The sequence below is a fragment of the Cryptotermes secundus genome, unplaced genomic scaffold, assembly GCF_002891405.2.
Source record: "Cryptotermes secundus unplaced genomic scaffold, Csec_1.0 scaffold48, whole genome shotgun sequence".
Classification (NCBI taxonomy): Eukaryota; Metazoa; Arthropoda; class Insecta; order Blattodea; family Kalotermitidae; genus Cryptotermes; species Cryptotermes secundus.
The window spans coordinates 599017-620318 of record NW_019722965.1 but is presented as its reverse complement, the minus strand read 5'-3'; the positions used below and the strand labels follow the sequence as shown (position 1 = coordinate 620318).

The 21302-nt window shown below is 40.2% G+C and overlaps 1 protein-coding gene across 4 annotated transcripts in view; it reads right to left on the bottom strand.

The window, feature by feature from the left end:
* The window catches only part of LOC111861548 (potassium channel subfamily K member 9), a 386136-nt gene that overhangs the window by 104868 nt on the left and 259966 nt on the right, over positions 1–21302 (bottom strand). Inside the window, exon 1 of one of the 4 annotated variants that reach the window (XM_033750365.1) lies at positions 6160–6204. The exons of the other annotated variants lie outside the window; for them this stretch is intronic. The gene's annotated coding sequence lies outside the window, so the exon portion shown is untranslated. Of the gene's footprint in view, positions 1–6159; positions 6205–21302 lie in introns of those variants that run through there. 4 annotated transcript variants of the gene reach the window in all.

Below are 21302 nucleotides of genomic sequence, written 5' to 3'. Positions count from 1 at the left end.
TGAATTGCATTCTGTATGGATATACGTGTTACAGTATTACAGTTATTACTAATGCATCAGATTTTCAGCATTTCGTCAAAATTAAAGCTGCTACTGTTTCTAAATATCCCTTCAACTAGGATAGAAACTGGCCCAGTGATTGAGATTAGCTCTTTCTAAGGGGCCCAACTGAGTAGATGTCTTCCTTCCTCACCTGAAGACGGAGATAGGTCTAGTTTCCGAAACGACATATTTTCTTTTTCCTAGAATTCCGGACAATAGAAAATGTCCAAACACCCAGTAATTCTGTGTGTTATCCACCATTTTCAGAACCCTTTAGAGAGTAATTATAATCTTTTCAAATATTTTAATATATTCATGCACATCACTGTAGTTGTTAAAGGTTCAGATTTTATATTCATGGCATTGTAATGATATTGTATGTATGCATTGATGTTGACCAGTCACATCGTAACAGTAGCTTCCGCCTGTATTGATATATGCATCTGAAGGTGGCCTCTCAGACCGTAACATGTCAAGGATGAAAGATTAAAAAGGGAGAAAAAATCAGTCATACTGGACGGAATTCGTAAACTTTTATAATATTCTGATACAGTTTCGTATACCCATGAAACTAGTCAGGCTGATTAAAATGTGTTGAAAACAAACGTATGGTAAATGTCCGTAGAGGTAAACATTTGTCTGATAATTTTTGTATCCAGAATGGTTTAAACAAGAAGATGCTTTGTCGCCACTGCTATTCAAATTTGCTTTAGGAAGGTCCAAGAAACGTGGTGGGACTGAAATTAAATAGGTCGCGTCAGCTGTTTGTCTATGCTGATGATATGAATCTATTGGGTGATAATACAGATACCATAAAGAAAAACACACAAACTTTAACTGACGCAAGTAAGGAGGTTGGTCTAGAAGTAAACACAGAGAAAACTAAGTATATGTTTCCCTCTCGTCACCAAAATGCAGGGAAAAATCATGACGTAAAGATAGGAAATGCAAGTTTTGAAAATGTGCCCTAGTTCATATATTTGGAAACGACGATAACAAATCCAAAACTGATTCAGGAATAATTTAAGAGGAGATTGAACTCGGGTAATGCTTGCTACCATTCAGTACAGAGCCATTTGTCTTCTAGTCTGCTGTCTAAGAACATAAAAATAAAATGTACAAAATTATAATACTGCATGTGGTTCTGTATGGGTGTGAAACTTGATCTCTGACTGAGGGTGTTCGAGAACAGGGTGTTGAGGAGAATATTTGGACCGAAGAGAGATGAAGTGACAGTAGGTTGAGGAAAATTGCATAATAAGGGGATTCATAAATTGTACCCTTCTCCAAGTATAATTAGAATGATGTCAAGGAGGATGAGCTGGGTGAAGCATGTAGCAACAATGGGGGAGAGAAGAAATACATATAGGTTATTGGTGGGAAAGTCAGAAGGAAAGAGACCACTGGGAAGATCAAGGCGTTGGTGGGTGGATAATATTAAAATGTATCTCAGAGAGATAGGATGGGATGGTATGGACTGGATTGACCGCTGGAGGGCACTCGTGAACACGCCAATGAACCTTCGGGTTCCATAAAATGCTAGGAAGTCCTTGGGTGGCTGCATAACTGGCAGCTTCCCAAGAAGGGCTCAGCTCCATAAGTGAATAATGTTTATCACTGCAATCATGATGTTATATTACGTGGTAATTTACGGACATTGTTTTTGGTTATGAATTCCTTCTTATTTCTATTTAATTCTCTTATGACGCTCTTACAATGTTTGGAACCAGTCGGTGTGGTGTTCTGCACTGTTACTATACAGCCCGTTGTTTTATTTTATTTATGGTTTTCTCTGTTTTCTGCGTTTCAATATCCGGTTCTGTTAAACGTCAGCTTGCAAACTTCTAGGATGTCACGTCGTGTATTCTGGTATAATTTTGTCGAAGCTTCGGAGGAACATACTGCCTCCATGTTCACAGTTTAAAATTAAGCAACAGAAAGAAGGAACACATGCAGATCAAATCTGAAATCAGTTGTGCGTCACTTTGTTATTACGGTTATCCATAGTAATTCTAAATTATTCTCTGTGTTTCCTTGGCCTATAATTTTCAAACCGGAAACAACAAAATAAAACTGTTTATGGAATAAGAAAATGTTCTCAAAATGTGTTATTATATACAGAATCAGTGCTGCAGAATGCTAAACAATTTAAACATGCGCGCCTTTCGTTTTATGTAAGTTTTGAACTCCGACAATAATTCAGAAACATTCTGTATATTCTAAATCCATGCCGCAAGTGCAGTTAGCAAATATATACTTGAAATAGGAGGACCTGGAGGTAAAGGTAAAACTATACATGTTCTTAATTTAACATGAGGTGCAAAAACATGTGGAAGAGTGGAGGTACAGGTCGACGCACTGGAACGATTAGCAAACTTCATGCTGCGGCCGCTCTGTCGGAGAATGTCACTGAATTGAAGGCAGAATGGTTTCCCCAAGCTGGTCTTCAAATGGCAGAGAAGAAAATCCCTCCCCGCTTCTAGGAATCCAAATCTGGTCGCCCCACCCGTAGGCAGCTTTGCCCTGCCTGAATTATCCATACGCTTGACCTGAAGATGATAACGTCATGTAATGAGGAAGAGACCAGCAAAAGCCCCATAAATTCTTGACCCTGCCTGTGGAAAGAGAAGCAACAACCGCAGTTTAGAATGTGAAAGCAGGTAACATGCTGGTATTACGGAAAGCGGGAAACATCGGGAAAAGTTTCAACTCCGAAAAATGCTCCGTCACCGAAGGAGGAGATTGTACTTACACACTTTGATAAATGTGTTGCACACAGAACGTTACTGGAAGAGAAAGGAAGCTCCAGCTGTACTCTTCGTGGGGAGGCAGGAGAAACACGCCCTTAGAGCCTTATTAAACAGATTCGCTTCAAATTTATGTGAAAGTAGGCCTCATTTTGTGGAACGCCTTGATATCATGGAATTTCGAGCAGTGCAGACCAGCTTGAAAGGATTTCTTTTTTAAATTCGTTTAGTGGGGGGTGGAGTCCACCTGGGTCCACTCGGCACGGCGGCCACTGATTGGCATATTGTAGCCTGCCCCGGGAGATAATGATGATTGGCAGGGTAAACCGAAGTACTCGGAGAAAACCCGCCCCAGCCCCACTTCGTCCACCACAAATCCCACTTGATCAGACCCGGGATCGAACCCGGGCCGCCTCGGTGAGAAGCCAGGGACTAATCACTTGAGCTCTGGCACGGCCTTACCTCCCTCCTTACATCTCCTCCTAATCTAGTCATATCCCATTGGAAGAATTCGACACTCTGTGTTCAGAGGGGTTACGCAAGGTACATAGTTCCACACGGCTCCAGATCCCAGAAAGGAAGAATCTTCAATTGTGTGCCTCTTAAAACCGATGTAAGGGGTTTGAAAATCAGCAGTTGCTCTTACTGAGAGGTCCTGAAGTCTCGCCTGCAGTTTGTGCATTAGTTCGCATTTCAGACCAGTTGCACCGAGGCACTTGTATGAGGGGTGGGCCTTCTCAGCCCTTGTACTGCGACCTATACTAACTCTTGCTTCGAGTTCGGGATGCCTCGGGTGAATATACGGAGCCAACGACAGATTATTCTTATCGAGACTTTTCTTAGTTCACTTCAGTTCCTCCAGATAAATGTCAGTATAGTATCCCGAAATTTCTGTGACCTCCGCTTTCTACATCATTTCTAATACATTCAGTACTAAAATTATCCGACGTCAAGCAATCTGAGTTATTTGCAGTATTTTAAACACACCACAGATTAGAAGGGGATTGGTTAGGAATGCAGTATGCAAACTGATTAAGGAATGGAAACATATCTATTGAGTATCTACCGAACGATATACACAGGGGTAAGTAAGTAAAAGTATCCCTGTAACAGGCCGTGGAGACCCAGAGGGTTGTGAGATGTTGAGGATCACACATTTTCTAGACAACCGGCTCACAGATGGTGGTGAGGTTGTCAGCCTTACGAACCGTCCACCCTTCATCCCAAAGGAATATTCCTGGTACTAATTTCTGTTAGAAAATGAGTCGACCCCAGGGCCATAGAGCGGCTGGAAGGATTAGGTAAGTTGAAAAAATACACCACATCGGGATTCGATCGCGCGACCTTCCAGCTTGTGCCATAGTGCCTCAACCAAATACTCTACCGCGTGCCCCCATACATAGGGGTAGGCACACATATAAAAATATTTTAAATAATATTTCATTGTTGGCTTTCGTGAGTATGCTTTCAGTAATGTAAGACTTTAATATTCAATGATGAATGATTTGGAAAGGGCATGAAGAAAGTAGTCATGGCTTAATTTGTGGTGCAAGGCATTTGCCTCCGGTAACTGAGGAAGACCACTCAGGATAGCCTAGCTCCGAGCTTTTCCGTAGCCTGGACTTCTCGAGTGCGATGCCGTCGTGATATTCACTCGACCGCTACGTCCCCTTCAATTTATTCTTGTCTGGGTTGAAACTATTTGCATAGGGTTCAGTGGAAGCTTTTGTGACTACATGAAGTATACTACTTCAGTGATCGCTGACGTGTATCAGTTGATTTACGAATACTACAAGCTCTCCAGAGGGACCCTGTATCAAGGAATGATTACTATCTCATTTCTTATCCCGTTCAGATCCTAATAAGGAGTAATACGAAGGCAGCTCTGAAGGCCATTCCACAACAGCAGTTCCAAAATTGTTTTGAAGGTTGGACTAGACGCTGTCGTCAGTGCATATCTTCTTAAAGGGAGTATTTTGAAGGCGAACATAGTGATATTCAACAGTGAGGTTTGTAGCACTTCCACCGCGATGAGTTCTCGAACTTCATTGTCAGCCCACGTATATAAGTTCTTAATATTTTTCGGTGGTTAGTAAAAACTGGGATTCGATAAAGCTGTCTCTGGCAAAATCGTATCGCATGGTGATGACGTGAGTACGTCTGGACAGCAAAAGAAATAAAGTGGTAATTCTTGTCGAAGAAAATACTTGTGCTGCTTGTGACAACAGATTAATTCAATCCAAGAAAATGAACTGCTTCACAACTGCCTTCCAAACATCTAAAGACTGGCAAGAACCAAACGACATGCCAAAATGTCTACCATAGTATCACAATGAAAGATAAAGTAGTAAAAACAAAATATTTTATTATAATTATGAACTATTGTTACGTGTAGAAGTGTATGCGTGACGAAAATAATTGCTTTTAGTTCGGATGATTTGATTTATTGGCACCTCATTTACAACCTCTCTTAATTACACTTATATACATCGCTATCTTCTGATTGACATAATTTACATTTCGCTGTTGCATACGCACTAGGGTCCTCTGGCTTCACTAGTTCTCTCTTAGTAACGGATCTCAACACAGACACCATCACTTCAAATCACTATGAAAGCTTCTTGTCTTCAATCACTCTGTACTCTACTGTCCTAATCAGTACTCAGTCCTCACAGTTCACTAAGGACACGCTCTATTTTCGTCGTTGTACTTTCAACTGTTGAACCCTCCTCGATTCTCCACTTCGCTCCGTTCGCGTGATTTCGCCGATATTATTTCCCTCTCTATATGAACTCAGAACTCCCGTCACTCACTCATACAACCGAGGGACCGACATTGACAAACAGTAAACACATATCACGTGACCCCTACCCACTCTTGCTTTGTAACGTCAGAGCACACGCGCAAGCTGACGGACATGCAGGAAGCACTTCTGACTTGACGGCCACCTACTCTTCATGCGTGATATCACCAATCCTATGCCAACTGCCGGACACACGGAAAACACAGCTAATTCTACTGTTGCAGGCGCGTATCGTGTTGCTTGGCAATACGATGATCAAATACGCTACACTATTTATATTGCAATAGGAGCGTGTTTCTTTTTCTAAATAAGCCAGCGATATTCTTTTCCTTGAGCCTCCCCTCATACTCCCCCTTTGCTTCCCGTTTTTTTTTTTGTCCTTTAGGTTAAGCAAGCCTATAATTTTCAACGTCAGTAAATTACAATTCTTTACTGTTCCAGTATTTTATTCTGTCCGTGGTAGGAATTCAGTTTTTCTCTTTTCACCATCAGGGATGGTAAATCGATTAAATTTAAGCCTATCACTTAGCTCCGTCTTGTGCTAAGGCCAAATGCAGGGGACCGTACCTCCACACGGAGTAGGGTGGTCTAGAAGAAACGACGTAGACTTGTATATCCGTATGGTGCTCGATTTGAATCTCGGCCGGGACATCGTGGATTTCCTCAGTATATCCTGGTAAAAGATGGAAGAATACCTCGATTAAGACACAACTGCTTCCTTCCGAATCATCTTAAGTTCATCAATTATTGTGTCATCCTATACTATGCAGTTTCGATAACAAAATGCTAGTAAATACTCTCCGCTAAATTCATTATCACTCCCCCCATACAACTTGTTACAGTTGTATCTATATACAAAGCAAAGTAATAAATATTTTTTGGTTTTATCTTTACGAACAGTGTTATAACACTCAGAAGTACTTGGTTTTTGGACTTGTTTTCCTCCTCATGTAGGGAGAGACACCTGTTCTCCTCGGTCCCTTAAAATGAACTAACCTCAGTCCAGTGATTAGGTTAGGTATTTCTAAGAAATCGAACAGAGTCGGCGTCTCGTTCTCACCTGAGGACGGAAACAGATCCAGTTTCCGAAACGTTATGTTCAGTAATTTCTAGAATACCTGACGATGGACGAAGTCTAAAAACATAGTAATTCTGAGTGTTTTACAACATCGTCAGAACCTTTTATAATCCACGTGTAACAATAAACTTCCTCGTAATCCATCGAACGAATTTTAAAGTTTCCGTAATTGCGCTGTCAAAAATTCAGGAGATAATAGCGTCGGCATTCCTCTTGCTGTTTCCATACTTTTTCTAAACTATGTCTAAGACTACATCTTGTTCTGACTTGTTGTTTTTCCGTGACATTCTTGTGCTCTTCGTTCCAGATCAGATTGTCATGCCGGTAAGGGTCTGTACTATTCAATTAACTTTCCATGCTGCAGCCACAATTCTCCCCTGAACCACTTCCTGTATGAAGAGAGAACGTTTATAAAAGATCGAGGGTTGCGGTCTCAATCTAAGTTTTCTTCTTTCCCCTGTTTACTTGGAGTCAATTCGTAATGGAAAGTCCCTCTGTCATAAAGAGAGCTGATCGGCTTGACTTTTATCTCTGATTTTGACATTCGTTTTTATGGTCTCAGAAACTCCAGACTTTTCCATATCATACTTTGGTGTCATGAACTGACTGCTGCAGATTGCTTGTTATTTCTTACGTGTTCAGAGTGAGTACATATTATTATGAAACCATCATATTCAGTAAGCCTTTACCACATCGAATAAACAAATTAGTTACGTACATTTACATCATCAATATGTCTTTCAGTACACAGTAATACATTCACAGTGGCTTCTTTGATCATGAGAAATGCTTTTGGCATTAAAATTAATAATGATATGACCATCTTCAGTTTAGGGCATAATTTGTCCATAAAATGGATAGAGGTAACTATTGTTACATAACCTCGAAATTCTCAGTGGGTAACCACGAAATGAGGCAATACAAACGTCTGGTAGCATAGAAATACGAGTACTTCAGTGACGGCAAAACTACACAGTCCCACGCTAACGACAAGATGTAAGTATTACAGTGGAGAGTAAAACAATAAAGATGACACGAATTGGTCTGAAACGGTAATATTGCTGATACATCAAGATATGTGGGAGTGGTTATGGTCAATATAAAAGACTAGGATGTTGTTAACCATAACCATTCCCACTTTCTTTAAAATATTATCACCACTGCCCATTCAAGCAAGTGTGCTCCATCTTCATTGTATTACTGTTCACAATTTTATTATAATTGTACATTTTCACTGACATGGGACTGTTTAGTTTGCATCATAGTTTCGCAACTGGAGGTAACTTATAAGACGGGTTTTGGATTGATTGATTGGATTTATTGAACCTTACACATCCACACATTTCGAGACTCAGGCAATACAGTGCTACTGCTACTCTACACACTTTAAGTTGACTGTTGTCAAGGCGCCAGTCATATGTTGGCAACGGATTTATCGCAGTCTCACAATAATTTCACATCACACATGGCGTTTTATTTTCCCTGTATAATTCCTTTCTTGCCATTTCTCAATCTCCTTCGACTGCCATCTCCAGCACTGGACCGAATTCTGTTCTTTCTCTACTATTTTACCTCATTACTATTGTTCTCTACTCCGTCCCGTCTTTTGACTGTGCCCCTTATAGCTCTCCTGCACGGACCACACGGAAAACACCGTCCATTGTTGTCAGGAATGCGTGTTTACTTGCCCGTTACCTAGCAATTGTTGTCCTATTGTCGCTTGCGCTTGCGTTGCGGAAGGTGTTTACGGACCCTTTGCCTGGCACCTCACAATTAAATATATTGATACTCCTTCAATGTGTATGTCACTTCGTCTGACGGCGCATTGCGCTTACGAAGTCAACAAAGGAAAACAATGGCTGCTTCTACCGATTTTGTGATTGCATGTTCATGATTCACGCTATATCATATTAGGTTGCTTCTCTATGTTCTTTGCTGTTAAAAGTCAGAAAGAGCGTTCTGATCTCTTGCTTATTGTCATTAGCTCATCAACAGTAAAGCATGAAGTGAGACAAAATACACATTCCGACTGAAATACTTCTGTGACGGTGACACGTGAATGATACTAGACAAGTGTGAAAATGCAGTTGAAGTATAATACCACATAGAAATATAGATAATATTGTGCTGAAATTTTTTTCTTCCGGGGTCTAACGATCTGTAGTCCGGTGAAAGCCAGCCGTGGTTTCAGAGGGACATGTCTTCTTAATCTTCGTGGTTGGAAAGTAGCCAAGCAAGAAACCACCATGAGGAAGGCAGCAAACACATATTAATGCTTGTTTCTTAATTATCTTACTTTTTAACCCTGAAGACTGATGCTATATTTTCCTCATGAACCTCGATAGACTGTCACTGAGCTACAGGGCGTTATACTCCGGACGATATACAACTGTGCATAAAAACTGCCTTGAGAAGTTAAAATCCTACGAGTTTATAGTGCACATGATAGTTTGAATCGATCTGGTGCTCAGACATAAAGAAATATACGAGATGTGTGAGAAAGTTGCCGGACCAGGTCTAAAAATGTGTTTGTTCAACTTCATAAGAGGTTAAACAGTTCAAGAATGAAGCAAATCAGATTTGTTTAACTTACCCAATTTTGGCTGACATCTCCATCAAACTGGTCGCACTGGGAATGCATACAGCGATCCCACCGGTATTCCCATGCTTTAAAAACACTTTGTGAGTCATTTCCCTTAATGCTGTCGAGTACTGCTTACGGTTTCCTTTGGATGTCAGACATTGTTTCAAAACGTCGTCCCTTCAGTTTAATTTTCAATTCGGGAAACAAAGCGAAATCACAGGGGGCCAAGTCCGGCGGGTAGGGAGGATGGGGAACGATAACCATATTGTTATTATCCACAAACTCTCTGGTTTTCACGGACGTGTGGGGGGCGCGAGGTTTTGATGACGGAGCAATGTGGCATATGTTCAAATTTTCTATTTCGAAAACTCCTTAACTGATCCCAGCGGTGTCTGCGAGCTCATAGATTGTTCGGCAACTGTCTCTATGGATGAGTTTTCGATTTCTTCAACGTTTTCTGTCGTTTTGCTGGTGCTCAGTCGCCCCGAACATTCTTCGTCTTCAACTGACACTCAACCGGCCTTGACACATGACTGCCATTCAGAAACCGCTGCCCGGCTTAAAGAATATTCTCCAAAAGCCTCACGAAGCATTTCACGGGTTTCGGTAGCCTATTTAGCGAGCTTGACGCAAAGCTTGATGTAGACACATTGCTCAATTTTGCCATCAATCGCAAACAAAACGGAACACGAAGTCGAAAAAGCACTCGTGTAAAAAATGCATGTTCACAGCGCTGTCTCGCGTGGCAGACTGATGCAGTGGACTTTCGAAAGTGTGACCTTGGCCTCCCCTCTCATTTCCTTTCATCTAGATAATTATAACAACAACCCGAAAATTTTCCGATACCACCTCTTATGGCTGTTGTTCAATATGGTAAGGCAGAATTACCACAAAAGCGAAAAAAAAATACACATTACTGTTAATTTTAATGCTGAACACACTTTTTACGATCATATAAAGACAATAAGGGTGATACCTTTATTATCTATATTGGTATGCCCATATGTGAATACATATACATAAGTAGTACATTTACTGATTGGATATGATAAAGATTTTTTGTACACAACAATTCATATTTCACCAAAGGCCGACAGTATGAAGGAACTACAAATAAATATTTATTATTTTCATTTAAGACAAAATGTGAAAATTAGCTACGACTTCTACAATTCTATTTCTGGCTTGCTCTGGTAGAACCTAAGTTTCGTCACAAGCCAGCATTTTTGTTTTGAAATTCGAGTTCTTTTAAGGATCTTACAGACAATTCTCAGCAAGATTCCATTTTCCTAATTGTTTTACACACAAACCCAAGAACATTCAAAGATCTAAACTATCAATGGTATCTCTGGTTACTGGAAAAGACATTCGCCGTGATCTGTCTCAGTAACTGGGGTTCAGAGAACAGGGTGCAAAGTGGCATCAGGATTCAGTCATGTGGTCCGATGATCTCATTAGATAAGCACCAGAGAATCATCGAAGGATGATACCTGCTTCAATATTACACACACCCATCCCTTTTAATAATTACTCTATTTATGTATATTAAGTAGATTGTAAAATTATTTTAAAATAAAAAAAATGAAAACTAAAAAGTATTCAGTCCGCTCTCTTCAACGAAGGAGTCTTCTGTCCTTTAATTTCGATGGTAAATGATACCATGAAACTGAACTGCCTAAAGCCTTTCTAAATCTGAATATTCCAGGTCGACATCCAGAGGGATTCATTCCCTGACAATTTGGACTAATTAGACCAAGTCACGAATTTGTTCATGAGGCAGAAAAACTGACACTGGCTCAGCCGGTCAAAAATATTCCGCTTCTTGGAAAAGCCGAAAGTAAATTATCGTGTTCTTAGCTATTGAGTCCAGCCCACACACTCACCCTCTTTGTTAAAGATATATTCATTCTTCCCATCTGCTCTTGCATCTGTCACGTGGTCTCTTTATTTCGTCTTTTTCACGATAATTATGTATTCATTTATTATAATCCCTGTATCTTGCCTGAGAGCTCGGCTTCTCATGAAGAACAGCTCACAGTCCTGTCACTTCATCTGTAGTTGTGAGCATGTCTGTAATTTCCACGAATGACAGGAATTTGTTACTGAAACCCCCTGGGCACTCTTGTCAGAATCTATTTGATGTCTGAGTCCAAGTTAAACAGATCTTATCCTCTTTCTACCTAGTTCTGTGCTTTCATTACGAAAAATTATTAGCTACTTCAAAAGGCAATGATTTCTTTGAATGAGACAAATCAGGACATACACACATAACTTAACAATTTCTGCGATATTGCTGTCGAATTGTCTCTTAAGTTTTCAGTAAAATCGTCAAAGGACATACAGTATTCAGTTTGAAAAAGTCAGTGAAACGGTTCGGAACATATGAGATAATATAGCATAAAGTAGTTCTCGTTTAATTATCTCAAAAATTTTCCGGTCTACTTAAATAGCGCACTGGAAATTCATTAAATATATGTTTCGGCTATGTCTACAATAAATGTTTTTCGTAACAGTTCACCCGAGTTACACGACCAAGAACTTCTTCACGCAGTCTTTATTGTTGCTGTTCTTGTTATACAAGAAACTGGAATACTTACGTAGATATACATGTATGTTCGCAAACTTTCCATATCAGATTTCCAGAAAAAGCTTCATGCGGTTTGAAGATATAACTGCGGAGACAGACACAAACAGATACACAGAAGCTAATAGGCGCATGTTTTAAGGGTTTATTTGAGAAAAATTAAAATTGAACATATAAATATACACGTATTTAGCCCCTCTGTGTGGACAGGACTGCAAAACTGTATTAAATCTCACTTTCTAGTTGAATAGCGAGGCCTGCACTCACCGAAACGTTTCACAGTTTTTCCGCGGGTACTTCAGCTAAAGCAAGAACAACGCATTCAGTAGGCCTTTGTGTTCCTCCTCGTTTCATGATACATCACAATCACGGATTCGTGTCTCATACGACGCTACATAATTGAAGTGATTGATATGGCTTTGTAAACACCCAAAAACCTAGAAGATAATAGATCTGTTGGGACATCGAGTAAAACATTAAAATTATGAGATAGAAAATGCGACTTTCAGCAGCGCCGTGTTACATATCGAGAGATTCGTCTTTACTTCGATTTGTATGCCAATTGTGCCAACATGACCCAGCGTTCAAATGAGAATTCCTTTAATTTGATTTGTTTCATTCCGATCCGTCACACTAACAATATTATAAAAGATAAAACACATCCGTCCAGTGTGACTGCTGAAACACACACAAACAATCACACTAGACGGAGGTGTTTTATCTTTTATAAAATAATCCCTTTGTTTCACGTAGTATTTGCCACAATGCAAAGCAAGATAAGAAATTGTAATCCGCCATTTACCGTACTTCTTTTTGTGTTGTCGTAGGTACTGTATTTTGAGCAGGAGGAGAGCTCTTTCCTTGACATTTTATATCCAATGCATTCCAGGCGTAACGCATCCGGGGACTGAAGCCGACGTTTCGCTCCCCATCTAGTGCCGAGGCTAAAAATGCATGGGTCAGTATCTCCCCTATCTTAAAGACCTGCATGGCATAGTGCTTAATTAATTAAGCACATGGATTATTTTACTTCAAGGCGAGGATTCTGAGGAGAATATTTGGACCCACAAAGGTGGACTTAACAGGGTGATGGCAAAATCAGCCAATTTATATCCCCTCAAAATGCGCCGAGAAGCCTGTGACTACGCAGAGCAACAATACACATGACAGCCTGTCAGAGACATTTGACTAGCTGTTCCGGTTGCTTGCGGGTTGTCGGTACAAGGCCTCCCTCATGGAAGCGCAACTGACAGGGGTCAAAGCTGAAATCTTCACGTCTGCAGCAGTTGTCATTTCCCTGACATATCTATGGATGTGCTTGGAGAGTAGCAGTTTCTCAGTATTTCGAAGGTATCTTCTCGTGTTTCGGAAGTTAGAGTACGTCCGACAATATATTCTTTCATGGTTTTTGACAGACGCGTCTTAAAGTTCCTGGGTTCATGCATCGTCGACAGAAAGTTCACGAATAAAATTGGGGGGAGCCGATTATTAGAGCACATTACATTCTCACTGAGAACGCTTCGAGAAAACGGACTCGTACAAAACACATGCAAGTAGGTTCCATTTCAAAGCCGGAGGCTTAGATTTTCACCATTTCCGCAATGTCTGGCGACAAATATCGTGACGGTAGTCATAAACACACTACGCCCTCTTTATAAGTAGCGAATTAACTACGTTATGCAGTAAACAAACGTCCGCATTATCAAGTGCATTTCCGAACACCTGATCAGGTAGCATCACCATCACAACCCGCAACATATGCAACATCTCGGTTCTCGGGAACATCAGTCTTAACTGTTTTAAGCAAAACAAACGCTTCTCTAACTATTTGATATAAATTTTAATTACTTGGTATTTCGTTCCAAGAGTGAACTTTCTGCTCGCTCAGGTTGTTAGAATACATAATTTATATTTTGCTAGGCCGACTGATTTCTGTAACAGGCAGGGAATATATTTGGTATGACTTACTAGACTTATGCTTCAAAAAGTTACACTGTTGACTTCCAATGCAAAATATTTTAAGTAAGTTTTGTCTACAGTTACGTTTTACAACCAGTTTCAGGCAGTCCAGTCAGTGTTCATAACCAGACGCTAATACTCGTATAGTGTATCACTACATTCTGAGCCGTGTTACTAAGTGATTTCGAAAGAGTATTAGGTGATGGAGTTGGCTGACAGTGGTAACATTTCACTTTTGTATTCCTGACTTCACATTTTTCAGCCTTTGCCAAGGAACTGGCAATATGAATTAGGCCTTTCGTTGTATTCCTCAGATTATCCGATAAATTCTGCCATAGTATTATACATGTCTCACGGCCGCAGTCTTCCACATCCTCTGTGTAGTGTATGTACCAAATTCTACCATTCAGTGAACCCCTAGAAGCAGGTACCACACGCATCAACTTTAGTGAAGCTCTGAACCAGAGTGCATGTGCGTTTCAAACGGCATTCTGAACAAACATAAATGTTTCCCTTCCCAGCATCAACAGACCGGTGCGCACAGTGGAGGGACGGCGTGTCTCCTTCGAGGTATGAGACATAGGACCGTTGAAGTTATTAAACTGCCATTGTAACGTAATATAAGTAAAATAACCATGATCTGCTTTGCAGATCAATAAATAAAATTACCAATCCAAAATCCGTGTCTGATCATTCAAACGAGAAAATATAATTTCATGCTGGATTCTTACTTGTACACCCAACTCTTCAACTCTGAAGATGGAGACAACACGTTTCTCCGAAACATCAGTTGACTTTAACCTGACTAGGTGGTTTTATGTTCCAGAAGAAGTCTTCAAACCCGCCGTTTTGAGGACTTCATATAATACAAATTCTTCACTGTCTCGAGGTATTTTACAACGGTGCTTCGCAATTCAGTATAAATTCCAACAACTTAACCCAAGACCGACATTCACAATAAATTCGAAATTCCTTTTCCGTCATTATGTGGTATACCTATGGGCCGTGGAGGCCTATAGGATTGTCGTACGTCAAAACTCCCACATTTTCTAGACAGTCGGCTCACAGATGGTGGTGAGGTTGTCAGCCTTACGCGCCGGCCGCCCTTTATCCCCAGAAAATACCTGGTACTCATTTCTGTTGGAGGCTTAGAAGACCTCAGGTCCATAGTGCGGCTGGAAGGATTAGGTCAATAGAAAAATCCAGTGACTTTAGCAGGTATCGAATCCGCGACTTCGGGTTTGTAGTGTAGCGCCTCAACCAACTACGCTGCCATGTTTCTCATACAATTATATATCGTCCTTAAATTTATAATAGATTCTTCCTACTCAAGGACATTATGAAACCGTGTTCTAAAATTTTGTAACCGGTGTTTCCATTACGTACATTCGCTCTGTCGCTGGAACTCGAACCTCTTATTATGCATCCGAGTTACACATTGTTAGAAATGACAAATGTCATTTATTAATTTAAATTATTGATTAAATAAATTAAGTTATAATATTAACACCTTTTAAGCATGTTAGTCGAAGGAAGTGTATCAGTTTCGCTTTGTGAATCCAGTAGCAGCAATTATATTTCGGGATCAGACAAGCCGTGAATATTCTGTACAAGTAATTTCAGACCTGTATTGATGGTAATTCAGAGATAATTTGTGACTGAGAAGAACCTGGTGGAAGCGTTTTGAATGAACGGGAGATTAACTTCTAATGTTTAAATAGAGATCTGCACTAAGGCAGAATTTTGCCAGAACAGTTAAGAGATTAAGTTTAAAAGGGAGATTTTTAAGGAGGTGAAGAGGTTGTTGCGTGGGAAAACAGAGGAAAGCTGCATAGAACATGTGGCTGGCCTGTATTCGAACCGAGTATCTCCTAAATGCAAGTCTGATAACAGCAAAAAAGGATATTCGAAGCCAGTTATAGAACTCTTAAGCCTAGAAGAAAAAAGATGTCTGCAAGGCGTCTGTTACATCATAAATAACATTCCTATATTTATATAAAATAGGTATGTAAGAAAAGTAAAAGAAGTAATTGAACTGATTATTAACAATATACTCTCAGATTTAAGTTAAGATCTATATTAATAATTGCGGGGTTACTGTATAGAATAAGATATTTATAAAAATGTGCTACAAAAAGCCGGATGGGCATTGCCTAGGCATTTTTTACATTTACAATATTTTTCCTATAATAAAATATGCGTGCAATAGGTACATACAATTCTACTTTGTGAAGGTGTTCACTGTGTCGCTATCCTGCACTGCATATGGAGAAGGCATGTTCAGAACACTGCATACTCTCTTCGTCCGTAGGGGATTACACTGGGGAAGAATAGTAGGTTACTGCACTGATGGAACATCGTTGCTGAAGGGAAGTCACTCTTGGTTCCAGGATCATAAAACATGCCACACTGTCACACACTGTGATTGTGCCCCATAGTACACTCGTACTTCGGCTGTAAAGGCATTCCCACCTGATCTTACCAAACTCTTCTGTGCAGATGTTAAAACGAAATCATTTTCAAAACAGCGTTACAAATTCCAGAATATTCATATCTTTTGTGAAGACGCTCTACCTGAATTGAGTACACTCCCATCTCTCACAGAATTTCCCCCCTATTCATGCAGAAAAGTCTTATACTACGTGTTTGAATTAAGAGAGGCAATATCAGCATTTTAGCCCATTTCCCTTATTCTGAGAAAATAAAAGTAAGCTTACTCTTATAAGATGACCTTCCTTGTGTGTATGTGTGTATCTCCACTAGTTATCTTTTGAACGCCTAAAGAAAACTGTATGAAACCTGGTATATACGAGTATATGACACCCCATCACCAATATTATCAACATTACAACGTCGCCAGTTTCTGAAGCTTGAACGCCTATACCAATCTCAATAAAAATTGGCATGTTTATGATGTTACAACAAACCATTTGAACGACATTATTCATAACTATCCTCGATCAGTAATACCAACTTTACAGTCTCTCAAATTGTCACGGCAATAACCGTAATGTTACTTTAATGTCTGAGCTCATCGTCATGAAACGTAGTACCTTTATCATGCCACCCGAACCCATTTCAGTGGCTCCCTTCATAAATCCCTTCCACTAATAATACAGTCTTCTAAGTTTCTGAGGCTAAACCTTAATATTCCTTTAACTCACCTACCAATCTTCATGAGACTTGGTATATGCATACCAGAAAAGCCCATCTCAACGTTCCTGTTCATGATTCCTTTTATTTCGTAATACCAACTTTCGAGCCATTCAAATTGCTGAGGCAAAGCTTTAATATTACTCGAACGCCTGCACCGATCTTCATGAAATTTGGAAAGTGTGTCATCCAAATGGCGTACATTGTAAATTACTCCCATCATTAATACCAACATTGAAGCCTGCATATTTCTGAGACATGTCCTGAAATATTGCTCGAATGCTTTAAACGATCGTCATGGGACTCTGTGACCATTTACAGAGGAAGAAAAAGTAATGGACGATAGGAATGTCAATGTAAGGGCAAAACTTTAGCTGGCAACTTTTTGCCGAAAAATTGGTACAGAGTACCGGAGTCTTTGTAACAAAGGTGTCAAAGTTATTATTTTGTCACTGTACATGGGATTAAAGCCGGATTTTCTACAGCGGTCAACATTGGAATGACCTGAAATGTTATAAGATGGTCGCGCAATAGCTGAGACGGTTAGCCGGTCGTTCTGACCGCGGCGGCGCGGTTTCGAGACCGGGTCTTGTCTTGAGGGATTTATGGTGGACAAAGTGGCAATGGGGCAGGTTTTCTCCGAATACTTCGGTTTCCACTGCCAATCTTCATTCCATCAATTGCTAGACAATCACCATCATCTATAATCTGGGGCTGGTACAATAGGCCAGAAATGGCCGTAATACCAAGTGACTCAGTCTCACCCCAGTAAGAATAATAATAATAATAAATTTGTATTAGATGTGACGAAGCCCGGTATCTGTCAGAAAGTCAAGCAGCAAGTGCATCGATCTTCCCACTGAGAAATGCTCTCTGCTTTGTGTTTTCATTTTCAGAATTACGGACAGTGCAAATAATAAGTTTCAAATGCCATAGGCGTTCAGTCCTTTTTCAACATAAGAGGAAACATAACACGAAAAAAGTTGTCAGTTGTAATTTTCTTTAGTCTGCTGCTATTTCAATAATAGGATGGGTATTTTTGGTTTACTAGTTGGGCTAACGTGGTAACAGTGCCAAAGAATTTAACAACCATTTCTGTAGGAGAAATGAGGGGCACTGAAACTACAAATACTGCAGCTGGCCACTCATTGAGCATTGCAATTCTACGTTTCTAACTACAATTATCGTGTCCAGGGACGTCAATCGGACAATAAAAATCAGTACCTGCTTTATTTATATCCCGCTTTCACACGGTGCAGCCTGTTTCTGCAAACGAGACACTAGGGACCGCGTCCTGGGGCAATGTAAAAATTACGTGCAGCAGAAACTCTGTGAGATCCAGTCAAGGCCACATAACTATTGCATGAGACGTGTAGAAAATACTTGATGGAGTAGGGTTCTTCTTGAAACCCTTATGTTTGTTCAGCTCGACAAGGAATTCCCCTTGTTGAACGGAACACGAAGGTTCATGTTTGTTCGCATGAACCCATCCATGACCTTAACCTGAGCTCGTTTATCTCAGCCCACAGACTCACACCATACTTTTCTAAGGTCCACTTTAAGGTTATCCTGCCATCAAGCTTTGCCGCATTCAACGTTACAGCTTCCCGGTAAGATGCCTTATCAGAACCTCTTAGGCATGTCCCTTACAATCGTAATTTATAAACCATTTTACTTATGTAATTAAATTACAGTATACTCATAGCGTAGTCGGTATAGCGACTGGCTACGGACTGGATCACGGAGGGAGCGGATTTCGAGTCCCGGTAGGGTCAAGAATTTTCTCTTCTCAACGTCATCCAGACCGGCTCTGGGGTCCACCCAACCACCTATCCAATGCATACCGTGGGCTCTTTCCCCGGGATTAAAGCAGCCGGAGAGTGAAGCTGACCACTCACCCCAAGCTAGTCCCGAGGTCAAGAAAATGTGAGGGATATCAAAGGAACAAAGTCTCAGTTCCTTGTTAATTTGCATGGCTTGTAGGTCTGCTATAAGGTACATGGTGTTTCTAAGTTGATATCGAAAATATGCACACTAACAAACCCAAAAATGATATGATAAATATAATAAATAATGTACTAGAATATAACAACGAAATTTAGAGAAATATATAAGAGGAAATAATACATTAAAACAGTGAGAGAACAAAATTATTTCCAATTCGACCAGGTATATTATAAACAAACAGACGGATTAGCCATGGGAGCCTCAGCATCCTCAACACTAGCGGAAATATACATTCAACATATGGAACATACACAAATATATCCCATTCGAGTAAAACAACAATTAATCGCATACTTTAGATACGCTGATAATATACTAATAATATACAATCAAAACAAAACGAACATAGATCATACACCTAAAGAGTTTAACAAATTAACAAACCATAAAGTTTACTATAGAAAAAAGAACAAAATGAATCTATTAACTTTCTAGATCTCTTAATACATCGAAAAGAAACAAAAGTTTCCAGTTTTCAATATGTCGGAAACCTACATAAACTGACATTATAATACCCAATAGCTCATGCTAACCCTATTTGAAATCAACTAATTATTAAATCGATTACGTACGCATCCAAAAACAGAAAAAGCAAAGGACGCAGAAAAGAACACAATTAAAAACATATTACCCAATGAGTGCAACCAAAATTAATTAGAAAACTACCCCCACCAAGAAAAAAAACAGTACAAAATAGACATGTCGACTCTCAACACCAAAAAACAAAACAAAAAAAATAGTTAACTTTACATACAACGGAGAGGAAGTAAAAGGGATTACTAAGCTGTTTCGGGATACGAAAATAAAAGCGGCGTTCCGTACGTGGAACACAATACAGAACATATTAAGGCCACGGCCACAAGTAGACAAATATAGTAGAAGCGGCATTTGCCAGACGAAATGCATGGATTGTCCACTAAAGTACGTCGGAAACACAGGAAGGAATTTTAATACCAGATACAAAGAACACATTCACGATATTAGGAGCAACAATAGTAATACAGGATACTCGGACCATATATTAAATACGGAACATATCTATAGAACAGAGGCTGATACTAAGGAAATCATAACATTAGGAAGAAAGGGAAAATATTCGAACACATTGGAAAAGTATCACATCTACAAAGTCAGTAAGGATTGTCTGATTATGAATGACACAGACACACAATGATACACACAATTTCATATTCGATACATTACACAACATTTACACAAAACAGTACACATATCTCCCGCCACCCCTCAGCACCAAGGTACATTATAAATGCAGAAACAAGCACTCCACACACGCATAACATCTACTACAGCAAGGGCAACACCATACGCTGGTGGAGTGAACGGCGTACAGAGGGAGCAAGTGAGTAGAAAAACAACATAACAAAACACACAAGCATAACATCTACTACAGTAAGGACAATACCATACACTGGTGGAGTGAATGGCGTATAGACGGCAAGTGAGTAGAAAAACAAACAATATAACAAAACTCTAGGAATAAAAAAGAAAAGCAATAATAAATACCGATTTCATGACTCTTTGCTTCAGTTCTTAAGCATCGTCATGGAATGAGTCAGTGACCATTTGAAAGAGGCGTTATCTAAGTTCTGAATGGCTGTCACAGGAGCGCTGAAGTCGCGTCGTTCTTCCGGCAACGTCCTGTTGTTCGTTTACCCTCAGAATTGTGAGTCCTCAGCAAAAGGCCTTCTGCGTTCTCGAGTTCGCGGAAACAAATTCGGTTGTCACGGTGCAGCGTGCTTTTCGAAGACGATTCGGCATTAATCCGCCTTGTCCTAAGAACATTCGACGGTGGTTTCGACAGTTTCAAGAGAGTGGGTGTCTGTGTAAAGAAAAAAGTCCAGGACGACCACGAGTCTCGGAGGAACAAGTGGCGAGAATCCGTGCTGCCTTTGAGAGGAGCCCGCGGAAGTCAACAAATCGAGCTAGCCGTGAGCTTGCGATCCCTCAATCCACTGTCTGGCGTGTGCTAACAGTACGTCTACATTTGAAACCATACAGACTGCAGCTCGTTCAGGCACTTACCGACGACGACAAAAGAAAGCGGATGGAATTTTGCGATTCGATGCTGGAGATGATGGAAAACGAAGCCTTCGTTTCACGTTTAATTTTTAGTGATGGAGCGACTTTTCACTTGAGCGGCACAGTCAATCGTCACAATGTGCGTATTTGGGGAACAGAGCACCCACATGAAACAGTTGAGCACGAAAGAGATTCCCCTAAGGTGAATGTCTTCTGTGCTGTGTCTCAGGACAAGGTTTATGGTCCCTTTTTCTTTGAAGGAAACACCGTTACAGGACAAACCTATCTTGATATGCTCCAAAACT